Consider the following 19,284-nt stretch of genomic DNA (forward strand, 5'->3'; position numbering starts at 1 on the left):
GCATTATTAGAAGGAACTATGAGTAGTTCATAACTATTGACATTATTTTCCAATACTAAAAGGCATTCTCTTGTAATACCAACCAATATTTTAGGAAACCATATTCTGATGTGTGTTGGTTGGCCTTCTTTGATGGTTCCTCAAAAAGTTAAACACAGAATTACCATACAACCCAGCAATTCCAGTCATAAGTATACACCCAAGAGAAATGAAAAAATATGCACACACAGAAATGTGTTCACAAATGTTTATAACAACATTACTCATAACAACAAAAAGGTGGAAACAATGCAAATTCCCATCATTGGATAAAGAGATAAACTGCAGAATATACATACAATGAAATATTATTCAACAATAAAAAGGAATGCAGTACTGATACATACCACAACTTGAACTGACCTTAATAGCATCATGATAAAGGAAGGAGGCCAGAATGAAAGGTATTGTATGATTTCTGTTATATGACATGTCCAGAATAATCAAATCCATACAGACAGAAAGCTGGTTAAAGCTTACTAGGGGATGCTGAGGGCAGAATAGGGAGCGATTACTTACTCGCTATGGGGTGTTTTCTGAGGCTATTTAAAGGTTTTGAAACTAAAGATAGATTGTGGTTCCACAAAATTGTGAGTATACTAAATGCCACTGAGTTGCACACTTTAATATAATTACGCGAATTTCATTTCAATGGAAATTTAGATGAAAAAAATTAGTTAATATTATTGCAATACTACCCACTAGGGGGCGCTACTTCCATTACGAAACATGACAAGCATTTTTTTGGTAGAGTAGGAGAGTTACCTTTGCAAATACATTTTGTGCTTATTTTGCATCTATTTTAGATGTGAAAAAATAGAAGCAACTGTACCTTTTGGAAACATTTCTGGAAAACAATGTTTTACATTTAAATTATCTCTTAGGAAAAAGCAGTTTGTCAAACATCTTTATTAAGAAAAGATTTCTTTCCTTGAACATTGAAGACCTCATAGTTGAAAATCCAAACCAACACAAATAAATTATGAAGCCAAAGAAATGGTGAATGGAAAACACTTCAGAGAGTCACATAAAACTGGATGAACAAAATGTTCAAGTACAGAGTTTCAAATAACTGTTCATTATTACTGTAAGTACTTGAGAGGGTCTTGAAGTGTTTATCCACATTTTCATAAGCACAATAAAATTTGGTTGTCCAGCTCAGTTCATGTCTTAAATTCTTTCTCTAATTCATGAAATAACTCTATTCATTAATAAAGCTCTATTTGTTGGAGTAGTATCAAGAATAAAATAATTAGACCATTATCTCCCTTAGCTTCTGTGGCCAGGGGTTTTAACAAAGTCACACACGAAGGGTCATGCTTTCATATGTGTGAAATATGTATTTTTAGCTTCAACACACGCAATAAGTTACTCTTCCTACAAAGAAAATGTCCTCCTGCTATTGTAAACAACAGATCCCAATTGCGGCAGAAAAAATTAGCCCAAGAAAACATAGTCCCCAAAGCAAATCTGATTCAAAACATTCTAATTAGTACCATATAATTATAGCATTGTACCGCCATTCTTGGGTTAATTTATAAAGTCAGCAGTCAGCATTTTCCAAGTCGTACTAACAGGAAGCAAAGCCTTCCTCAGAATTAGCTGATAAAGACTATAAAGACAGTACTCCGAGCAAAATCAGAACAGTTTTGCTATTAAGTCCTCTGTGAAATAAGAAACAAGCATTCTGGGACAGACAGTTTGGGACAAACTCAATGTGAGGCTTGGCAAGAGAATCTAACAATTCAGAAACATGAGCTTAATCATAGACCTTTACTTAGAAAGAAATGGAAAAATGTCAGAACCTACTCTATAGTCCATATATGAGGCGTATATAGATTTTCCTAAGATGCTTCAATTCAGTCATTCTAAAACCCAACAAATGAAATACCTTTTTGTCCTTTCCATGGAATAACTTTTAGATCTTGTTATAGTGCATTGGTTTTCAATTGCCAAGTAACAAATAACCACAGATACGGTAACTCAAACAACACATGTTTGTTATCTCACAGTTTCTATGGGTCAGGAGTCTGGGCACAGTTTGCCTGGGTCTTCTGCTCGGGGTCTCACAAGACTGTAATCAAGACATTGGCCAGTACTGGGGTCTCATCTGATGCTTGGGGGGCCTCTTCCAAGCTCATGCAGTTGTTGGTAGATTTCAGTTCCTTACAGTTACAGAACCCATGGGGCTTGCTTCTTCAAGGCCAGCGGGAGTCTTTGTTGCTTCAAGACTCCAGGTTCACTGTAATGGCAGATACATATCATTATACATTTGTCTAAACCCATAGAATGCTAAACGCCAAGAGTGAACTGTAATGTGAATTATGGACTGGGGTGATTATGATGTGTCAATATGGGTGTATCATTTGTAGCAAATGTAGCACTCTGGTGGGGGATGTTGATGGAGGAAGACAATGCATGTGTAGGGGCAAGGGGCATATGGAAAATCCCTGTACTTTCCTCTCAATTTTGCTGTGAACCTAAAACTGCTCTATAAATAAATAAATAAATAAATAAATAAATAAATAAATAATTTTTAAATAAAAAATTAAATTAAATCAATTAGATATCTTTATTACATATGCAAAATTCCTTCACCTTTGCCATATTTCAATGGTTAAAAGCAAGTCACATGTTCTGCCCACATTTAGGTAAAGGGAATTACACCAGGGTGGCACAGCTCAGGGGGAAGGGGGGTCACTTTAGGTGTGTCTGCCACATATAAAGATAGCTGAACTAAATGAAACCTGACTATCCTAACCAAAATTATATTGCTCACAGAGGCTAGGCCAGGAAGAAGGCATTCTCTTCTGCAAGCCTCTTATGATTGTGGAATAATGAGGCTGATTTCTCTCTGGGTGGCCACATACGTCACACACGCAACAATTACAACCAGCCATCACTCTTCATCCTTCACACCAGTATATTCATTCATCTGCACCCCAAATAAACTATCTTTCTCTATCAGACAATGACCTAAGCATTGACAATTGTTTTCCTTTGTCCAGAGGAAATTTCCTTTAGAAGCACGCAGCCTGAATTTTTAAAATTCTAATTAAATCTCTACCAGTAACTCAGAAGAAAAATCAAATAGACTTTATCTACTAGAATTTACCCAATCATAATTTCTAACTTACTCAGTACATAAAGAATCCCTGGTGCATTTATTGACTTTTATCCTATTTTTTTTAATGCACAATGATTCATTCTCACATCACTTAAATTTGCACATGACTATTTCCAGATGGTACTAAAATGATCTGGCATCCAGATATTGGTTACTGCACTAATGAAAAGAAGTGGCTAGTCTACACAACTTCTTGCCTGAAAAATCAGAACGTCAGGGAGAAAAAACAAAAAAAGAGGTCTCTTAAATCTCAGCTACAAAGAAACAAGGAAAAATAACAAGTAAAAGAACACTAAGTAAAAAATGCTAATCTTGAAGAGTCTTCTGTGAGGGCAGCAAAGACCTTGGAGAAAGAGACATTGGAGCAAGTTTGCAGAGGTAACAATCCCACAATCCTATCTGCATGATCTTGAATAATTTGTTAGTCCTGGGAGTGATTTATGGCATTTGGAATAATTATCTGAAACCGAAAATCTAACTCTTACTTGAGGACCATTTGTAAGTCCTGATTAAGTTAATTGCTAGAAATAATAAAGCAATCAAGTCAGTCAATAAGGAAGTGTATGCGTCAGGCCTGTCACATGGCTGATGCAGGGCTAGGCTTTGTGCCAGACTTGAGTTTGATGTAAATCTGAATCTAGTACAGAAGCGGTCAGGATATTGAGGAAGTCTTGTCACCAACAAAGCTGGCTATCCCACGACGTAGTGACCCGTCACAGAATGGCTTGTTACAGATTAATACTTGTGCTTTTGTCTTTCTACAAGTGGGGGGATGTCTAAGAACCTAAGTGGCTACTTTCAGGGTAGTTACTCGCTGTAAAGACATCAAAGCATCTTGGCGCCTTTGGAAGGCTTTGATGTCAGTTGCTCAAGATTAATCAGTCATTTGTGTCAGAATTAGAGAAAGTGCCAGGGTGCTACCACTCCCATGTAGATGGTAATACCAGGAAAATAGCAGGTGTTTATTAAATATTGCTGTGAAATTGAATGAATGGTGATCTGTATATAGTCTTTCTGAAGGGTTTGGGACAACTTGGATCTTCTAGCAGTCTTTCCCATGAGAACTGCCCCCAACTCATACCCCATTTCCCCAAAGACTGGACATTTGTCAGGCATTCTTCCGGCTCTGCTGCCTTACCTTTTGGTCACAGTGGATGAAGGATGAAGACCCAGGTGGATAAATCAGATTCTCTTTTACAAATCTGAACTGAAGACATAGAGATTGGTATTTGAAAGTTGAATTATTTAATGGTGGAGCTAGGAAGACTCTGTCTTTCCGAGGATTGTGGGGTTTTTAAAAAATCATTTCTTTGAATTCTATGAAATGCCTTTTCAATAAATCCCCTTTTTATTCATTTATTTTTGTTTACTTTGAAGACTATATTACTTTCAACCTAAGATGTCTTAAGTAAGATTATCAATGGGCTTTTGAAATGTGCCGGAGGTCAAAGAAAGGAACACGAGGTATCTGTGGGTGAATTACCTTATTTCCTCATTTTTCTCACTTCAAGCATGAAAATTATTAAACTTAAAACTTTAAAGAGTATATCATAGCTTTTCTCTCCATCCTCACATCACAAACTCTTAGGGATACAGCAGGCTTAAACTCTGTTAAATTTATTTTCTGGAAAATGTTTTTATATCAACAACAACAGCTCCCCAGCTTAAAGGGGAGGAGGGAGAGAGAGAGAGAGAGAGGAATATAAATTTATAATTCTCAGTAGAAATAGTTTAACATGAAGAAAGTGACAGATGCACTGTAAAGAACATGAAGAGATTCAGTAGAATCAAACACGTTTGTTGAGCATTTGATAGAGATTTTCTATTTATAAGCCAGAGTTTATAAATTGTCTGACTCTAGTTTGTTTCAAAATACATGTAGTTTTAAATGAACATATACATAGATTTAATAACATGTAAGTAAGTTTATATCTTATGTTGATTTTTCTGAAAACCATGAAGAGCAAAGTGTTACAAAGTATTACAAAGTATTACAGTGTTACAAAGTATTACAAAGTATTAAGAAGTAAAACTTCTTAATGAATAGCATTATTTTAAAATTTCTATAACTTTTTTAAAATCTGAAGCTGCTTCACTTCTTTTTTCTTGGATATTTTTATTACACTTTTCAATATGCTTCAAGTATTTTATAAGATTCATGTATTTAAAGTATACCCTCTGATGAAACTCAGCTGCTTTAGAGTGCATACATTTTGATTGATAATATATTGCTGGTTCTTACTCTTCCTTGCTAAGAAATGTAAGATCAAATAGACTACAGAGAATGATTAAACACTAAAAATTGTATATATTAGTATTTTGAAGTTATTACTGTAGTTGGTAGTCACTGGAATAGCAGTTGCTAATATCACGGAAGTACACACTCCCTGGCTGCCACATTGCCCTGGGCTCCATGGGTCTGTCTGCCTCACTTCCTGCTTTACCCTCACTGGTAGCAGCACGCCCTGTGGTTCTTGCCCAGCCTCACTCTCCACCTCTTTTTCTGACCACACTTTAGCTCAACGGAAGATTGATTCAAACATCCTGTTGTCATCATCTCTCATGCCAAACTCAGTAGTGAGAGGTGGCAGGATGTACACTTACACGTATCAATGGGCAAGAGCCCAGACTTCAGAGTCAGAGCTTATCACCACTGGGTAACCATCTGGATACGCCAGTGATGCTCACTCAGCAGCTGAAAGGCCGAATAGGCAGAATTCCATGGGGAAGCTTGACTTCCTGCTGCGAATAGGTGAGGGTAGCTCTTCCAATTAGGTAATGCAAAGCATAATGGGAAATAAACTGTTCCCTAAACACTCTAGGTCTGATGTCATGGCCTCTCGGGGTCTTCCTGCTGTCTCATTTCCTAAAACACCAATCAGGTGTCCACCTAGCTTTACGCCTCTCCATGAGTCAGCCCTCTGACGTCCAGGATCTTGAGCCCACGTGATCCCCCTATGCATATGCATTCCACTTTGGTTCTATGAGGACATCTCTGGTGCCACATTGTGGAGCATGCCCAGAGGAGCAGTGACGGAGATGATGGTTCCTGCAAGGGTAATCGCGAGGAGACACACTGCCTGCGGTGTAGGCGCGCTGTTGTCCGTTGGTCAGGAATAGAGGCTCATTTAGGCTACTTCACATTGCAGGAGGTTAGTAAAACTAAAACTTGTGGCAGTAAGGGAAGCAAGGAACTCAGGAGCAGCCGAACGGTTGAGGCTTGGTGGAATGGAACACAGTCAGGTAGAATCATCTACACCGTATTAGGGTTCATTTACTGAGAACAGCATTCGAGGGCAATACAGGGACTTATCTCCGCTTCTGCCAGCTGCCAACCAGCTCATTCATCTCATCTGTAGCTTGTCTTCACCTCACTCATGGCTCTCGTGGCCTTTGCCACAATATGGCATCCTGGATATCTTCTCAGCTTCTGTTCCCACATAGTCTGCTCCTGCAGATTCTGTTTCCAACCTTAAATTCCGGAGAGGGAATCTGGATGGCCTGGCTACATACCCGCGCTTGGAAGGAATCATGCCCACTTTGGATGGTCGTCTTGACACAGGAACCCACCTGTGCACATAAAGGAATGAGGAATGTAGAACTTACTAACTACAGGTTGGGGCCAATCCGTTAAAGGCATTTTAAGTTAAAATGAGATAAATATTCTAGATTCTGTGACTAGGTAGCTTAAAAAGACCCCGTAAGGAATTGTGAAATGTACCTAACAACCAGAAAATGACGCTTTCACCATTAGTAGTTACATCTCTCCTTCAGCCATGTAATCAGGTAAAAGCACTGGAAAATGTATCTGATAAGAAAATTGCATCTAATAAGTTGGCCAAAGACATTAAACGTTATCAAGAAGTCTACAAAAATATTGTGCAATATAGCCTTCTGATTTTCCAGTTTATATATATATTTTATAATATGCCCAACATACTATCATATTAATAAATTTGTAATTATTAAGGAGATATATATCTATAATTAGGGACAAGTTTAAAAATTAACTAATAGTGTTTATATTCCAAAAATTATAACCTACCCACTTGACTATTAGTTTTATGAGGCCAGAGGTCCTTTCATTTGTTCACATCTGTCGCTTAGCACTGAACATTTAACCATGTTGAGAATCTCTTGTAAGCCAGAACAGATACAATTTTTTTTTTTATTGTGTGCCACCATCACAAAGATCCATGTTTTTTAGAAAGGGAGAAATCATTTATAGTATCAATTACTTCTGCAGAACCAGTAGAGATCTTGTGGAGATCTTGTGGAGAGCCAGGTGCCCACACTGTACAACACACAATGCCATGGCTAAGCAGTGTGCAAGGGCAGAAATCGCCCCATGTGACTGAGAGCCGGGAGCTGGAATGGGCTGGAAAGGGCACTCATACCAGAAGAATGCAAGCATCACAGGAAAGCGATGCAAGGCAAAAGAGCTCGCAGTTTCTGGTCCCGGCACGGCCACGTGGATAACAGGGACGTGGAATTAGGCATCTGGCTATGATGGCCTTGCCCGAGGTGGCATATGGCAAGCTAAGGGTTAACACAGGCATTGGTAAGTTAGGACGCACAAAAATATGTTGGGGAGGAGCTAGATATCTGGAATCCTAGAGAAAAAACAGATTGAATCAGGAGACAAAATGGGAACTAGCAGAGACCAAAAGCAGGTCTAGTGTCAAGGGATGAAGGTAAGCAGGCAATCGGACCTGGGCGGTCAAATACTGACTTGTAGGAAAGCATCAGGATGGCTCTTATCTTTGTTAATCTGCTGGTCTCTCTGTCAATTTTTCTTGGCCTCATTGAAAACAATTTGTAAGTATGAAGTAGATTTTTAGAAACATGATCGAGGCCGGTTCTCTGTTAAAATCTTTTGAAATGCCATCATCTCACCGAATAGAAGTCATTCAGGTAAGGATCGGAGATGGAGACAAACACTGTAATAGGAAGAGATTTTCTATTATTAAAAAGATAAGATCATTGGGCTACTTTCAAAGATTCCTCATAAAATGTCTCCAAACTGCTTTTTCTGGTTTGTTATTCACTTTATGTTTCAAAATATCTTAGGCTTAAGCCACATCCAGTGTTTAGTCTTAGTCACGGAAGACATGCCCTATTTCAGTGCCTGTGGTCTCTGTTGTAAACTAAAAAATTGAACTAGCCTCTAAATCCTTGGAATGTCCCAAGTGATAGCAGTGTTTTTGTCATTTGCAGTGGTGTCTGACTGTTTATACTAAGGAGGTGACTCATGGGGGGCCCTAGATCTTTCTGCTGAGATGACCCAGCACCGACCATGTGATTAGAGGGTGATAACAGCCCAATATCCAGGGAGAAGGGAACTGGAGGCTTAGTTCAATCATGTGGAGGCCAGTGATTTATTCAATCATGCCTACGTAATGAAATACCAATAAAAATTCTAGGCACTGAAGCCTAAGTAAGCTCCGTGGTCGGTAATACTCTACATACTGTCACACATCAATATGCTGAGAAAGTGACATCCTGATTCCCCGGGGGTGTGCAGGGGTGGAAACTTTGAATTTGGGGCCCTCCCAGGCCTCACCTAGGTGTCTCTCCCTTTGGCTAGTTCTATTTGCATCCTTTTGCTATAATAAATCTATAAGCATAAACATAGCACTTTCCTGAGTTCTGAGTTGTTCTAATGAATAGTTGAACTTGAGAAGGTGGTGGGAACTTCCCAGAATTGTAGCCAGCTGGTCAAAAGCACAGGCGGCCTGGGGACCTTCTAACTTACAGCTGGTATCTGAAGTGAGCACAGTCAGGTAGAGGGCTGTGCCCTTGACCCACGAAGTTTGGCTCAACTATGGGTAGCGCTCCTTAATGTCCATCACACCGTCACCACATCCCCCAACCCCGTCCCCTCCAGCAACCCTCAAAATAAAACAAGACGAAATCAGAGAGGGAGACAAACCATAAGAGACTCTTAATCATAGGAAACATACTTCTTCCTTTCTGATTTGGATGCTTTTAATTCTTTTTCTTAACGAATTCTCTGGCTGCGACTTCCAGCACTATGCTGAATAAGACTGGTGGGAGTGGACATACTTGTCTTGTTCCTGATCGTAGACGAAAAGCTTTCAGTTTTTCACTGTTGAGTACAATCTTCGCTGGGGACTCGTCAATATGGCCTTTATTATGTTGAGGTTCATTTCTTCATTTGTTGAGAGTTTCTATCATTAAAGAATGTTGAATTATGTCAAATGTTTTTTCTGCGTCTATTGGGATGATCGTATGATATTTATCCTTTGCATGCTAATGTGGTTATCATCTTTATTGACTCATGCATGTTGGGACACCCTTGAATCCCAGGGATAGATCCCAGTTGATAGTGGTGTGTGAACCTCTTAATGTGCTGTTGAATTTGGCTTGTGAGGAGTTTTGCATCTTTGTTCATCAGGGATATTGATCTGTAGTTTTGTTTTCTTGTAGTGTCCATATCTGGTATCAGGATAACATTGGCCTCCTAAAATGGGTTTGAAAGTGTTTCCTCTCTTCAAATTTTTGGGAGTTTGAGAAGCCTTGATATTGCTTCTTCTTTAAATGTTTAGTAGAATTCATCGGTAAGTCTCTGGTCCTGGACTTTCCTTTGTTGGGGAATTTTTGATTACTGATAAAACGTCTAACGATTCTATTCATTACTGGTTTGTTTCTTGTAATCTCCCATTGTTATCTGCACATTTGATGCAGCGCTCACCTGTTTCAGACTTTACCAGCTGGTTTTGTTTGGGAAAGACACTTATCCGTGGGTGAGTAGAGAGAACCTGCTGTATGGAGTCTGGCGGTTCCCGCCGCAGGAAAGGCTCAGCAGAGCAGTTTTCCTGGGTCTCCCCCAGCTGAGGCCAGTGTTGGGGAAGATTTCAGCGGTTCTCAAGGGCCCCGGATGTGTGTGTCTGCAGTAGTGGTGAGAGCTGTTAGATTCTCTAGCGGCACCTGACCTTCCTTCGCCCATGGAGGGTGTCGTGGCGGACAGGATCCCTCTTAGCACTAGTTGTGGTTCGCAGGCGCCCTGCAGTCACAGTAGTGCTGGTGTCCGGCGTGCTGGTGACCGCGGAGCAGCAGGACAGCCGGCCGAGCGCTGGTGCACGGGAAAGCGCGGCTCTGGAGGGCAGGTGCTGGCGAGCCCTCCCAGGCAGTGGTTCGGCTGCTAGGAACGCTTGCGTGTGCACGCGAAGCAGCGGCAGGTTAGCGTCTGGCCCGTGGGTGCGTATGGAAGGTCCTACGAGCCAAGATCTGGAGTGCAGGTACGTGCTCCGTGGCTGAGCTCTGGGGTCCAAGGCCCACGCGGGATTGGGGGTAAAGGGCCTTGTAGCCCTGGTCCCAGGGCCACACAACAGTAGCTCCTTCCCTGGGAGGCCCACAGCAGCGTCTCCCTCCCTGGGGGTCCGCATTAGTGATAGTGCCCTTGGGGACCTGGACGCGGCTGATACTGATCCTGACACCGGTACTGAAAGCTCCTGCTCTTCTTCCTTTCTAGCCTTCTCGGGATGTTTCGGCTCTGCCATCACCCAGCAATCCTTTCTGTGTGGTTACTCTCCCTTTTTTTTTTTTTTTTTTCCCTCCACTGTGTTTCTGTAGGGTGAATTTAAATCTTGAGACCTCCTAGGGCTATTTTCATTCATGGGTAACTAACTGTATTTTATTTTTTTCTTTTTCTTTTCTTCTTCTTTTTTAATGGGAAGGTAAAAGAAAAATCTGCCATCTTGCTGAAGTCCTACATCCAATAGTCAAAAGATGTTCACTCGAGGGTCAAGATTTAATAAAATTAATTTTTACTGCTTCATTAAGTACATTCTTAAGTGCAACTAGCTTTTTCCATTTTTCTCCTGCAAGTGTGTGGCCCTAAGAACGCAATGACTAGAAAGGCAGAATGGTTGGTACCGCTGTTGATATTTGTGCTAATGCACCCAGAGTTTGACCCTTCGTTGCTTCTGTACCATCTGTGCAAATGTCAACAAAGTGAGGGGGGGAAGCAAATGTCTTAGTGGTATTATGAAAAGTTATTTGACCTCATGGACCTGCTGCAAGGGTCTTGGGGAACCCCAAAGTTCCATGGACCACACTTTGAGAACCGCTTATTAAATAGAGTTCCCTATTGCTTGGTGGTGCTTCCGGTAGAATGTAGGCTTCTTGCAATGGGGGGATACCCCCCATCTGCTTTGTCATTTTACTTTCAAAGCCTAGAGAAGTGCTCAGCATAAAATACTGCAAAATAAATATATGCATAAAAAACAAATGGATTTAATGTTAGGTGTATTTGAAGCTTGCACTGCACTGTTTTGCTTACGGTGTTCCCCTTATTAATGTCTATCGGTTACTTTGGCTGATAGGAAAAAATCAAAATAAAAAGACAGACTATATAAAGCTGGTTTCTTAAAGGCTTATCCTGCCTGTGGAGATACCCTAAAATCGCAGTTGAAAGGATTGTCTCTAATTCCATACGGAAACTAGTCTTGTGCCTGAAAGCAACAGCAGCTGCTTGTGACGCTTGCTCTAGTAGCTTCCTCAGCAGTGAGCTGGGCACAGATGCAGAACACATTCTTTTCTTTTACAAAGCTTCATTTAAAAGGCAGTGCAGAGAGTAATTATAGAAAATTTAATGTCCACTTGCTTTTTCAAGTACTTTTTAAAAAACAAATACCTGCTTCTTATTTCAATTATTTGTCACCATGAATAACGTAATACTATTTCTTACTGCGATGCTAATTGCATTTGTTGGGTAGAGAACTTGTTAGGTAAAGAGCGTAACACCCACCATCAGAAGTCTGCTTCAGGGGCAAGTGTCTCTACGCCTTTGCGCCGGCCATTTTCTCTGCAGAGAACATTCTCTCCCCCTTTCCTGACAGGTAAGCCTTACCTATCATTCAAGCCTTAACTCAAGTGTTACCTCTTCCCAGCGGCCTTTCACTCTTCCCCAGATGCAAGTTATTTTTCCAACTGTTTCTCTTGTCACTTATACATACCCTACTGTAGCACTTAGCACGATGGATTTTAGGTCTTTACCAGTAGGGATGATGTAATTTTCAACTTTGAATCCCAGGACCTGATAGAGTGCCTGGAACAGAGTAAATGCTTAACAAATGGTCTTTGGGATTGTTGTTGTTGTTTTTAAAAATGCAACACGGTTATACTGTTTCAAGGATCAGGCAAAGCTTTTTCATCTTCTGATTATCATACAGATACATCATGATGCATGCCCTAGACAACATTATTGCCTGAGAGAAACTGTAGATTTCACAAATGCTGTGTATATCCTGGCAACCTTGGGGCACCTGGGTGGCTTAGTCAGCTAAGCATATGATTCTTGATCTCCGCTCAGGTCTTGATCGCAGGGTCATGAGTTCAAGCCCCACGCTGGGCTCCATGCTGGTCAAGAAGCCTACTTAAAAATCAATCAGTCAATCAATCAATCAATCAATCAATGCTGGCAACCTTGAATAAATGCAAAGAATAATAAAGTAGCAAGAAAAATAATGAAAAGCAGTTTAATTCTTGAGTGTTTTTCAGAACCTTCAAGGAAGGAGTGCTTTCATAAAGAGAACACTCTGCCTCTTTGCCACCAAACAAAGAGTGGTCCATGGACCAACAACATTAGCATCACTGAGAGCTTGTCAGACATGCAAAAATCGCAGGTCTCACCCCCAAAATAGACATTTTTACAAAGTCTCCAGGAGATTTGTAAACTCATTCATTAAGATTGAGAAGCAGTGGTCTCACCTCTGAAAAATCACGTCCATCCATTTCTCTCATTTCTGGGTTCTTTCAGAGCAGCTGCTCCCTTATCTCTGCAGAGATCTGTGAGGGCTTTGTAACTCTAAACTTCTGCCATTGGGTAACAGAAAAATTCCTGAAAAGGAAAACAATCCCTGGAAAAGAAAACAAAGGAAGGGCAATTAAGAGGGTAGGGGTCCTGGGAAGGATGTGGAGGAATAAAAGTCCCAGTGGGAAGATGCATATAGAAGGTGTGAGGGGTTGGCTGTAGAACCTCTGGAAGTTTGTTGTATTGTCAGTGTAAACTAGAACAAATTTTATTTTTTAAGTGTATGCTCTTGAAGAAAATTGCCTAACCTCTTAGAATCCAGATTAATTTGCTCAGATTCAGCTTTTTAGCAGTAGTATTAATTAAAATGAAACTACTAAATTGCTGTTGGTGATAAAGTCATGTGAGTTCAGAAAAACATTTCAAAGTCTCTGATCTTTAAAGTGTAAAAGGATAAACCATTGATTTACCAAAATCGTTCTGTTTCAGCTCACTTGTTTTGTAGTCTGTAATTTAACAACTCAGAAGTGGGTTTTTTTTAAGTTTTTTTTTCTTCTGAATTTTCTTTAACTGGTGACTTTGTGCTTTTAACTCACTACACTTAGCAAAAATATGAACTTCATTATAAGTCTAGCAGAAATGATCTAAGAAGCTCAGATGCTGACTTTTCACAATGGAAGCAATCTTTTTTTTTTTTTCTTTTCTTTTCTCCATGTATTCATGGCATGTTGCTTCATATTGAAGGGGTCCAGAATAAGCCAGTATGCATAAAAATTATTTTGAGCCAAAGACATTTGAATTCTGGAAATCCCTCATCTGCCTAAAAGCAAAGCTGCCCAAGAGAACCCAACTGTCATAATTCCCCTCCCCACCCCCACCCAGGGGCAACTCTAATCAACTCTTCTTGGAGACCAGAAGTCTACACACCCAAGCAGACATTGCCATGGAACTACCATGTTTTTCGTCTATTTTCCTAAAGACCCATTCTAAAAGTCACTTGTTTTTCCATAAGTGCCCCTTTATCCCTCTCTAACAAGTCATTTGTTCCTCCCAAAGTGTCACTCTCCCCTTCCCCATCCCCAATTAAGATGGGAGATAAGCCCCAAATTCAACCACATCCCTGACTCACCTTTCTTTGTGAACTTCCAAGTACATATATAATTAAATCTGTTTTTTTTTTCCTTGCTAATCTGTCATTTGTCAGTTTAATGAGAGGCCTTCAAACACTAAACATAACAGGGTAAAGTTTTTTGTCTTGCCGACAACTTACTTTTATCACATTTGAAGCAGTCTAAATATTAAAACGGTGACACACCCAGAGCAGAATTAGTGTGATTTAACCATTATAGACTTATCTATCTAATAAAAGTTTGGCAATGTGAGATGAATTCACTCTGCATAATCAGTAAAACCATATGAAGCAGGTAGTGGTGTCACAGACATCAGTGGTGCATTTACAGTTATCATCAGTCGTGATTCTTGATTCAGGGGTTACAAACTGGTGTTTTCTTCAGCCCCATGGTATTAAAAGAAACACAGTGAGTTTGAATACCTTTAGGAGAGGCTAATACTCTGGTTTTACATCATTCCTACTATTCTGTAGTGTCCTACATGTTTGTGTCCATTCATTTTACATATTTGTAATACCTTCCTGGCCCCTGAAGACAGTTGGGCAGGTGTCTCCTGATTTTAATCAGATCGGTGAAGATAACTGTAAGCTATCTGCTGAACTCTGCATAATATTAACCTAAACAGAGAGCTACATCTAAATCCATATCCTTAAATTTGATTTCAGCAGACTTTTGTTCTGTCAACATTATATAAAAACAGCAATAATTCCCATTAACAACAAAATAATAAACAAACTGAACTTTTATATTAATAACTCTAAAACTTCTGGGGATTATAGACTAGTGGAGAATCTGATGAAAGCCATGTACCTTCTCTCCAGCAAAATGTATACACTTCCTCTCTCCCCCAAAGAATTTGGAAGCAATCTCAAGTTATTTATAGGTTTCCTAAAGCCCATTTATAGGTTGATTTTTCCTAAGTACTTAATATGGTAAGAACCAAACAACTTACATTTAAAAACTGAGCTTTTGAATAAACTACTACTACCTTAAGTTTGTGTTAATGTAATGGTGAAATTATCTTGGATCTCAGCCCTTTTCTCATATCTTTGCCTTCTCAAATTGAAGGCTTTATGTTACAAATTCTTGGAGAAAGGACTTATCTGGTGTATTTCTCTCCCAGTGCAAAGCGTGATTCCATACCGGGTACTGCTACTACTAATACTGTATTCCTATCTTTAATATTTGACAAGTGTGTCTGAAAGTTGCATCTAGGTTGGAAAGTTGATGTGTCAGGGGGTTTGGAATGCTTGAGTGTTTGCTGTTCGGGGCAGCACAATATGAACGTCATTATTAAATATATTTTTTAATAAAAGATGGGACATTTAATATTGATTTATGATTACTATTTGAATATAGCTTACCATTTGGCAGTTATGCTATATTATGCTAAGTCTGCAGATATTTTATTTTATCTTATCGTGTACATTTGTACATGATTGCAGAGACCCCTTCTCTAACCATCGTCGTGCAGGATACTGGGCCATCCATGTTAGTATTTCTGAGAGCTGATTGACAAAAGCAAGGAAGTGGCTCAATAGAAACTTAGGTACATGTGACCTCACAGCCACAGAGCTGTCCTCACCTCCAAGCTACTCTTACTTAAAGAGCTGTGTTGATACGAAATGATTTATAGTAGGTGTGTGTGATTTATTAAACATCCTTTAGGAAGAAGCAATTCTTACTACAAATCAAGACTTTGTTTCATTCCTTCTTACTATAAACACTAGCATGAGGCACCTTTGTTTTTTAAAAAATAGCAGATTTAGTAAATGTAAAAAAATCTTTGAATTCCAAGAAAAAATTAACATAAACATTCTAATATGCTGGATTATTCTTACTTACGTTTGTCTCATTGAGTAAGTACAATCGATTGAATCCTGACTTCACAATGTAACAACTGAAAAAATTTGAAAAGCTGACCGTCATAAAGAGTTTGGAAAATTAAATCTAATGAATTGGCTGGTATACAGTGTTTACTCGATATTGCTTCCATCCTTCTCCCCTTATCCATGTGATGGCGTAAGGACTTCAGGCAAAATTTTCAGAGCCTTAAAGTCAGATAGTATCTTAGGACAATACCTGTATGGTCTTTGTAAATATATAAAATTAACATAGTTCTCTGTTAAGTTTTCCCTCCAAATACTTAAATAAATATGGGATTGTTTCCTTTCATTCAGAAAGTATGACAAAGATTAAGTTTCGTCTATCTTGGCTTATTTTGGTTCGTTTCTGAGGAACTAGGTAAGTATTTTTCAAACTTTTTTCTAAAGAAATTAAAGAAGGGACAATAGAAGCAGCACCAAATCCTGGCTTGTCCTCACTTCTCTCCTTATAAGAATAATTAAGGAAAGTTTTCAGAATGATTGGCCATTTAAGCAACATAGACCCCAAGGAATAGCCAAAGCATAGATAAAGAAAAGGTTAAGGAAAAGAACACTCCAGAACCAAGGAACAGCATGGGCTAAAACACAGACACGAGAAGACAAAAATTATGCACAGAAAATGTAAGTAGCAAGAATAATCCTGTCGGACTGTGCTTGTCACGCTGTGTTCCGGGAAGCCCGAGAGTTGTGTAGAGTAAAGTAGGTGCCATGGCGGAGGGGAGGGGATGCAAGTACTTGGATCTCCACAGAGCCTTTCAACACCTAGAGATCCGGAGCACTTCCGTGTTTGCTTCTTTACCTGTTGGGGTTCCATTTATATTCATTTTGAACAAAGTTTTCCACACTGAAACAAATGGAGAAAAATTGTCTTACAATTGTGGTTGAAAACCAACTTCAGCTAGCTTAAGCAAAATAAAGATGATTATAACGAAACTGGGCATTTCTCAGAAACCAAGAACAAAAATGTGGGCAAGAATTGAGCCTGTTACTCCAAAGACAAGAATTTGTAAAGCCTCAGATGGAACTGAATCCAGGACGTGAAAAAAAAATCAAGAGTTCAGAGAGCATGCTTTCTCTGTCTCTCAGTCCTATTTCTCTTTGTGAACAGATTTTATTATTATTTTTTCTGCAGAGAAGTTTTATCTGCTACTCTGTCAACATGGTTGGCAGAAGCCGCCAAGTCAAAACTACCAAAGTTTACACGGTGCCAAGGACTGGCTGACTGGAGCTCTGATCGCAGGTAAAGAGAGCGTAGAGACTGGAAAAAAAGAAAAAAGAAAAACAGAGAATCAGTGACCCATAGGACAACATCAACTGGCCACATTTATGAGTAATTGGTGTCCCAGAAGGAAGGTGGGAGGAATAGAAGTATTTAAGGAGATAACGGCCAAAAATTTACAAGTTTAATAAAATTTATAAATTAATAACTCAAAGAAGCTTAATAACCCCAAGCAGAGTAAAAGAAACCTATATCAAGGCATCTCACTATCAAATTGTTGAAAATCAAGTGATAGAAAGACAATCTTGAGATAGGCAGAGAAAAAAGGCAGACTGACTACAAAGGACAAAAAAAAAAAGAGAGAGAGAGAGAGAAAGAAAAAAAGAAAGAAAGAAAGAAAGAAAAGAAAAGACTGGCAGGCTGGTCCTAAACACAATAGAGCAGTGTCTTTAAATACTTGAAAAAAGGAAGAAAAAACCTTTTATTCTAGAATGCTATATCCAGCAAAACTGTTGTCCGAAAATAAAAGTGAGATAAAAGCTTTCTTAGACACACAAATGCTTAGAGAATTCATCCCCAGTAAACCTTCACTACAAGGAATGTTGAGGAAAGTTCGTTAAGCAGGAGGAAAATTATATCAGAGGGAAATATAAATCCTCACCAAAAAATGAGGAGCACCAGAAACAGTAAATACCTGGGTAAATATGAAAATGTATTTTCTCATTTTTAAGTTCTTTAAAAGATACTCAACTGTTTAGTGCAAAAATAATAATCCACTGTAGGGTTTAAGCGCAGGACCATCTGGTGAGCTAGCCCTCCAGCCGTTAGGGCACTCATTAGCTGACACTGAGTTAATAAAAAGGAAGGTGATCATGTCTGGATCTGATCCAAGCAAGGGGAGGCCTTTAAAATGAGGTGAAGTCTGGGGTGCCTGGCTGGCACAGTTGGTTAAGTAACCGACTCTTGGTTTTGGCTCAGATCCTGATATCAGGGTCCTGAAATCAAGCCCTGCATCAGGCTCCCCGCTCAGTGTGGAGTCTGCTAGAGATTCTCTCTCCCTCTCCCTCTGCCCCTCCCGCTTGCGCTCTTTCTCTCTCTCTCAAATAAATAAATCTTTAAAAGGAAAAAAAAAGGGAGGTGAAGTCTAAGAGAGCTGTTTTCCTGCTGGCCGTCAAGAAAGCCACCCCGAGTTCTGTAAGTGCAAGGAAATGCATTCTACCGAAAACCACATTAGCTCGAAAGAGGAGATTTGATTCGTGGGCCTCAGATAAGACTCCGGCCCTGGCTGACACCTTGATTGCAGCTTTGCAGGCCCTGGACAGAGAATACAGTAATGAGCTTGAGACCTACCAAAACTGAGATAATAAACGGATATTGTTTCAAGCTGCTACATCTGTGGTAATTTGTTACATAGCAATGAAAAACTAATAGGCCCATACAAAGGAGGTGCTGAAGTTCTGTTCTGCTAACTGTGACATTAACTCTCAGCAAAGCATTTCTTTACCACCAGTGCTAGTTTATGTTGGTAGTGGTGAGAAATTCCCTCACTGCGCACAGTAAGCACCATCGGCTGGGGAGGAAATGGTCAAAGACAGAGTTGAGTGATGTTCTTTCCCATCAAGTAAAAAGATGTATAGGTAAAATTTTATGTCTTACCTCTCCAACTAGATTGTACAGTCCATGCGAGGGGAGTAGGTGTTTTATATTTTTTTGTGACCATGTAAAAAATGCTTATACTCTATGTTGCTCAAAGTCCATACAGTGTATGATAGAAAAGCAAATTAAATTTTTTTAAATGGGTGAATCTTTCACTGATTCTCCAAAGATGGTTAATATAATTTGGCAAAAATATTTATTTCTGTGACTTTCAATTTCAAGATCCGGGTTAACATGCATCAAATTATAATGCCATAACCTTTTCTGACACTAGACACTATTTGGTCACAAAAGGAATGATAAGTGTCAGTTACTTTTAGCCCAATAATTATTTAGTAATTACAAAAATTTTTAACATGTATAGCAGGTAGCATTAACACAATGCTTATAATACTCACATAATTAACATCCACATCACTATCCTCAACTGGTACATGTTGCAAATTCAT

This window comes from Ursus arctos, unplaced genomic scaffold, assembly GCF_023065955.2.
Source record: "Ursus arctos isolate Adak ecotype North America unplaced genomic scaffold, UrsArc2.0 scaffold_1, whole genome shotgun sequence".
NCBI lineage: Eukaryota > Metazoa > Chordata > Mammalia > Carnivora > Ursidae > Ursus > Ursus arctos.